Source organism: Hyaena hyaena, unplaced genomic scaffold, assembly GCF_003009895.1.
Source record: "Hyaena hyaena isolate Hyena2069 unplaced genomic scaffold, ASM300989v1 scaffold_1310, whole genome shotgun sequence".
Classification (NCBI taxonomy): domain Eukaryota; kingdom Metazoa; phylum Chordata; class Mammalia; order Carnivora; family Hyaenidae; genus Hyaena; species Hyaena hyaena.
The window spans coordinates 240,833-248,303 of NW_024081920.1; the positions used below are offsets into that span (position 1 = coordinate 240,833).

The 7,471-nt window shown below is 37.1% G+C and overlaps 1 pseudogene; it reads right to left on the bottom strand.

Annotated features, from left to right (window-relative positions):
• Window positions 1-1,627: 1,627 nt before the first annotated feature.
• Window positions 1,628-2,568, bottom strand: LOC120224921 (annotated as a pseudogene).
• Between the last annotated feature and the right edge of the window lie 4,903 nt (window positions 2,569-7,471).

Genomic DNA, 7,471 nt, shown 5'->3' on the forward strand with positions numbered 1-7,471 from the left:
TTTTCAGGGTTTAGTGTGGATTAAATAGTAGTGCTTATTAGAAATGAGACTAAATTCAGTTAGATGACTTTTAGTGAGGACCTGACTAGATCCTATCTACATACATGATATTACTCTGCTTATTTTAGGATTTTTGAGAATATTTGTGCTTGCTTTTGTTTTAATTTCTGTCCAAGTAATTAATTTGTAGAAGTCCACTTTACATTAATGGGAGGTTTCAAACACACTTTAATGGATTCTTTGGCATTCTTATCATGCATTATATTCATGTCTTCAAAATGTGTTAGGATTGCTATGCTTTTAACAAACATACAACAAACAATTCATATGTTCCAGGTACTTTGCTAAGCACTGACAAAGATAAAAATTAAAATATTCTATTTTAGGGGCACCTGGGTAGTTCAGTAAGTTTAGCATCCAACTCTTGATTTCAGCTCAGGTCATGATCTCACAGGTTGTGATATGGAGCCCCTTGTCAAGAGATTTTGTTTCTCCTTCTCTCCCTCCCTGCCCCTCCCCCATCCACGCCCTCTCTCACTTCTCTCTCAAAATAAATAATAAATAAATTTTAAAAATAAAATATTCTACTTCAATCACACACATATTAATGTAGGATATAGGGAATTAAGAAATAATGTTGCTTAGGCATATAATTGGCAAAAAGAGAGTAACTTGGAGTACCCAACAAACTTAGGTAAGAAGCAGCTCACCTAATATGCATACTAAAAGAGATGGTTTATTAAATATATTGCAGAGGGGCCCCTGGGTGCCTCAGTCAGTTAATCATCAGACTCTTGATTTTGGCTCAGGTCATGATTTCATGGTTCATGACATCAAGCCCCACATCAGGCTCTGCGGTGACAGAGCTGGATTCTCTTTGGATTCTCTCTTGTCTTCTCTCTCTGCCTGTTCCCCACTCTCTCTCTCTCCCTCTCTCAAAATAAACTTTAAAACATATATATGTAAATATAAAATAAATATAAAAATATATATAAATATAATAAACATATATATTATTTATATATTGCAGAGATCTTAAAATATAAATTGATGAAATATTTGCTCATTCTCTCCCCCCAACACACACACACACACACACAAACACACAAACACAGAAACATACACACACGTGCACCACCAAATAGGTGTTTAGGAGATGCTGATGCTATGTGTGTGTGCGTGTCTGTGTGTGTGTAAGTGTGTATGTGTGATTTATTTTTCAGTTCACACTAGTCAGAGCTGATCATGCCTGAGTTAGAGTTATGTTTATTTTCCCCCAAATGAACATACTAATTTCCTCTTTTTTTTCTTAGAACAAGTTGAAAAATTTATTTAATCAAATTAGGATGGTACTTCTGTGGATGTGGTTGATATAATTTTATAGCTGATTGTGTGCAGAGTTATAAGAGAAAAAGGAGGTAGGACATGCAGTGGTCAATGTACTATAACCCCAAGCCATCTAAGATGTTGTTCCTGCTAAATGAAATCAATAATTTGGAATTTGAGGAGCCTACCAAGTATATGAAATATATTTTTTTGTCAATCTCTACTACTTCACTATCATTCTTGGACCATTTGCTCAATGTTGCCACGTGAGCTGGGCATTCATGGCAGCTCAAGTTTCCCATCAACCTTGTCTCTCACATACTTTCGTAAGAATCAGATTTCTAGTCTGCTGACTCTTCACAGAGTACATAGTAGGATTCATTAGAAGGAGAACCAGAAGGAAGGTATCAGCAATGATGATCCTAAGAACTGGAGAAACATTTTTGGCAAACCAGCGAATAATAGTCAAGGTGATGATAGGCACATAGAAAATGAGCACAGCACAGATGTGGGAGATGCAGGTGTTGAGGACCTTGAGGTGGCCCTTGTGTGAAGTAATGCCCAGAACAATTTTCATGATCAGCATGTAGGACACAGAAATGCACACCAAATCTAACATAGCTGTTAGAACAACAAAAAGCCCATAGATGACATTGACCCTGTTGTCAGAACAGGCTAGCCTCATGACATCCTGGTGGAGGCAGTATGATTTGGAAAGAAGGCTTTTCATACAGAATTTCAGCCTTTTTAGAATAAAGGGGAAAGTGAAGACCAATAAGATACTTTTTATAGCAAATATGAGGCCGATTTAAAAGACTCTGGCACTGGTCAGGATGGAGGTATATCTCAGAGGGCTGTAGATGGCTATGAATCAGTCAATGGACATGATGAAAAGAACTGATGACTCCATAGCTGAGAATCCATGAATGAAAAACTCTTGGGCAAAGCAGGCATTGGGGAAATTCCAGTGGCATTGAACAAGAAGATTCTCAGCATGGTTGGAAGGGAGGGGATGGATAGTCCCAGGTCAGAAAAGGCCAGCATGGAGAGGAAGTAATACATAGGCTTATGCAGAGAGGTCTCTGTTTTTATGAAAAAGAGGATGGTGCAGTTCCCCTGTATGGCAAGGAGGTACATGAAGCAAATCGGGATGGAGACCCAAATGTGAGCATGCTCCATGCCTGGTGTCCCAATGAGGAAGAAGGTAGAGATTTCCACTTCAGAGGCATTAAAGATTGACATTGCCCGAAAGTGATATCAGGATGTGGCTCTCAGAAGAGCCTTTCTGTGATGGCAAAAATTAGTTTGCTAAATGTGTATTTGTGTAGCCATTTGTTTCACCATTTGGGTCTGTGGAAATGTTGTGATTCCTTATTCTACAATAATTGTTAGGATGGAAACAAAACATTTTATAAAATATGGACAGGAATAATATCATGACACATGTAAGTAGAATACTAGAAAAACATGAAAATATACCTAGCCCTCAAATATTCATCACGAGATAGCTATTAATATTCAAAATGTTTTCCCTAGACTCAGCACATGAAAAGGGAACAGAAAAGTAATCAGCCTCTATTTCCTATAGCCTAATTTGTTAGGCTAGTGACACTCTATGAATTTGTTAATTGCATTAACAGAACTTCAAATCAAGAACATCACAAGGTACATTTAAAGTTATTTAATATTTCATCTTTAAGAAATTGTATTGTTTTCAAAAATGATGGTAGGACAATTGCATATTGGCATGCAAAGAATGCATTTAGACCCCTACCTCACATTATATACAAACAAAATATATTAAAATATAAGACTTACATACAAGTAAAACTTGTAAAACTATTAAAAGCTATTTAAAACAGTAAATAGTTACTCCTATGAAGAAAACATAGGAGTAAATCTTTGTGAACCTGGGTTAGGAAACGGACTTGTGAGGCACAAAAAGTATTTTTAAAGTTTGTGATTCAAAGTACGTCATCCAGAAAGAACACCCACAAAATGGGGTCCCTGGGTGGCTCAGTCAGTTGAGCATTGTACTTCAGCTCAGGTCATGATCTCACACCTCCTGAGTTTGAGCCCAGTGACAGGCTCTGTGCTGACAGCTCAGAGCCTGGAGACTGCTTCAGATTCTGTGTATCCCTCTCCATTCTCCATTCTCTGTATCCCTCTCCATCCCTCTCCATGTATCTGCCCCTTTCCATTTCATGCTCTATCTCTCTCAAAAATAAATAAACATTAAAATTCACACTAGTTGTAAAATTCACCCTGTGATAAGATAAGGGTGGAAGAGTTTTAGATCAAGAGAAATGTTGCTCAGAAAATAACATATCTTTTTCTATGTAATGAACAGAAAATAAAGAAAATATGGTACTAAACATTTATAATAGTGATCACAGTATAATCTTGGCTAGAGAGGGGTGTTAATTACCAGTATCCTACCTTTACATGACTAACTCTCTTTTTTGTGTCCCCTTAATTTCCAGAATGCTATGCTGTTCCAAATATTATGCTTTTATGTGTAATTAAAAAAGGCTCATCTTTTTTCTCATCTGTCTTTGTCCAAATCCTAAATTTAGTGTCATGTCCTTTAGAATCCTTTTCTGGGACACTTCTCTGTCTTCCATCCAAGATAGAATATTCTTTACTTTGTAACTTTTTGCATGTTAGTTATATAAATGTTTATTTGACATTTATTTCACATATGTTTCTCCTACTTGACTTATCTCTCTGTGGTCAGAGAATATTTTATGTTTATCTTGATGTTCCCTGATGCTTTCACCCATTTGACGGTCAATAAATATTTGTTGGATAAGAATCAATGATCTTTTGTAACTGGAGGCTAAAGGAATAAAGGACTAAAATGAAATATATTAGGATAACTGCTACATGTGGGTGAGTGCCTCAAGCTGGCTCTGATTCCATACCTCAAACCTTGGTTTAGCTATCAAATCTGTATGACTGAGGGAATCCCAGAGTCATTATTAGTTATAAGTGGAAACATTTAATTAAGAGAGATACATTTTAGTATAATTGGTGCCTGGCTACCACTCTATGCTAGGATTAAAGCATTTTATTGAAGATAACTTGTTGACATTATTTATTTATTTATTTTTAATTTTTATTTATTTCTAGGAGAGAGAAAGATAGATAGCGTGAACAGGGGAGGGTCAGAGAGAGAGGGAGACACAGACTGAAACAAGGCTCCAGGCTCTGAGCTGGCAGTCAGCACAGAGCCCGATGTGGGGCTCGAACCCACGATCCGTGAGATCATGACCTAAGCGAAAGTCGGACGCTTAACCGACTAAGCCACCCAGGCGCCCCATCTTGTTGATATTATTTAAAGGAACTGTTAATATTTGAAGGTGTTAAAAGGTACATTGGAAATAAGCATAAATTTAACACAACATGATTTGCTTTTATACCAATTCCTGATCACTAGGGAATTGATACTATCCCATAAAGTGGGATATAGGCCAGTTGTTTGTTATGCTGCCTTGTTTGCCTTGTTCTGTTCTTGTCCTCTTTTGTTCTCACATATGTTGCAAAAGTCTTGCGGATTTCCTTTGTATATAATCAGTATCAACTGAAAGTTGCTGTCTTTCTTTTCTCAACATGCTTGTACTCTCATTCTTGCTTTCATGCTTTTCTCCATTCCTCTCTTTTTCTTGTACATACTGTGTGTGTGTGTGTGTGTGTGTGTGTGTGTGTGTGCATCTATTTCCAGCACCTTTTTCTTACCTCTAGCCTCACAATCCATAAACCACTACACATGCGTGCTGCATTTCTGAGCTGCTACTTCTCAAAAGTGACCACTTTTGTTGGGCTTTTGAATTTTTCCTCCTGGGTTTATTACATCCTTGTAGATGGAATTCCATGATTAGTTTAACTTCTGTCTCTATGTCACCTATTAGCAATTTAGTGATAAATATATCCACGGAAAACTATAGTTTTGAAGTAAATAGATGTAGAATAATAGTCTAAATAGTGGAGAATAAAGAGGAAGTTCTAAATGCAATTAGCACATAAAAAGAAAATACAAACCTTATAAGCAGTTGATTAAATGGTTATTACATTCATGTTTGGAAGACACCACCAGTATCAAGGAGGCCACATGTGTGTGCAGGTGTGAGACTATGTCTTTGTGCCAGCTGCCAGATTTGTCTTTCTGTAATGTTAGTCATTCTATTTTTCTTAAGAAAATCAGAATAATCCCCACTCCCCACGTCAAATACCTTGACTGAAATGCAAACTGCTGCCTTCTCCCGTTAAGTATATATACTTCCATTCTCTTGAACTGCCCCACCCCCATTCAGGTCCCCTGTCACTACAGGTTAGTTGATTAGCCCCTAAACATACATATCATCATGCTCCCTGCTTCCATGTTATTGCTTCAGAAGATAATCTGAAGTGAAACAGTGCAGTGCAGATCTTTGCAAATCAATAATTTCTTTAAAGGATACATATATTTATGTAATAGTATAACATTTTTATTTTACATAGAGGAACCTAGGATAGAATTTGACATTTTCAGTATTACAAAACTTGAACAACACGTTTTTTTCTCCTGCTTGGAATACCAGTTGTTCTTTTATTGTTGTTTGTTTGTTTGTTTGTTTCAACCTTCCTGCCTAGTAAACACAAACTAATCCAAACTTTAGGTCCAGGGCTAACTCACTAATGAGGGCGATAGTACCTCAGGGCATAGTGTGCTATTGCCGATAATATTTCTGCTTCTCATCCTTCCTCTAGTTTATAGTATCCTACATAATCATATATCATTTTAATATACACTGACATTCAATGAATGAATGAAAAACCATATCCTCAACTTGGAAGACTCTGTCTTAGAATTGGATGATGACATGGAATTTGTACAAAACTCACCCGCACATGATTTACAAAAATCCATGAACTCATAGATAAGGCAGTTTGCCCTTCTCAGTACAGGATGGTATGATCCTATCAGGTTGGGGCCTAAATAGAACAAAACGGGGAAGGAAAGAGGAATTCAGTCCTTCCTGCCTGACTGTTTGAGCAAAGACATCAATTGATCTTCTTCTGCCTTTAGCACCCTGGTGCTCATGTCTTCAGACTCAGACTGAATGACACCAACTTTCTAGGACCTCCAGCTTGTATAAGGCAGATTGTAGGATTTACAGTCTCCATATATAATCCTCAGTCCCCAGTACGTATCCTATTGCTTCTGTTGATCTGGAGAACTCTAACCAATACAATAGTATTGCCAAGGTCTTAAATACATCTTGAAATTTAAGCAGGTATTATTAAATAGTAAAATAGTAACAGTTTATCAAGGAAACATATTATCCATCTTAATGTTCTTGATTGAGGATATCTAATTGGAACAATAGAGTTTTTAGGTACTTACCAAGCTGTGCCAGCAGGGCTATACTTTAGGTTATATATATATATATATATATATATATATATATATATATATGCCAAGAATGAAGTCACTCCAATCCCCCAATCCCAGTCTCAGGTATACAGGACTATTATGACTTTCTGAAACTAGTCTTTCCTTCCTGATGCTTTGTTAGTGGACTTTGGGAATAGTTACACAAGAGGCTTTACCCAGAGGGCTACAAAGCCCAGTCGAATACTTTAATGAATCCTTAAGTGTTAAGAGAGACTGGATTCAAGGAAAGTTAGCTGAATTCCCATAATGACAATGATTTAGTCATTTTGGGGGGCTGTAAAGAAAAGAATAGGAGAGTGTCCCAGTCCCATTATGTTGAATTAATTGCTCCCTTGACTACAGTTCCAGAGCATTCTGGTTTTGGCTCCTTCCCAGCCATGTCACATTGTATTATTCTATGTCATTATGTTAGTGATACTACATTTGGGTTATTGGGTTTTTTAATTCTTAAAGAAACAGATTATTATTTTTTTAAAGATAAAGTTTCCATGGGTGGCTCAGTCGGTTGAGCATCCAACTTTGGCTCGGGTCATGATATCATGGTTTGTTGGTTCAAGTCCTTTGTTGGACTTTGCACTGATAGTATGGAGCCTGCTTCAGATTCTGTGTCTCCCTCTCTCTGCCCCTCCCTGCTCACATTATATCGCTCTCTTTCCCTCTCTCTCTCTCTCAAAAATAAATAAACCTGGACCACTTTCTTACACCATA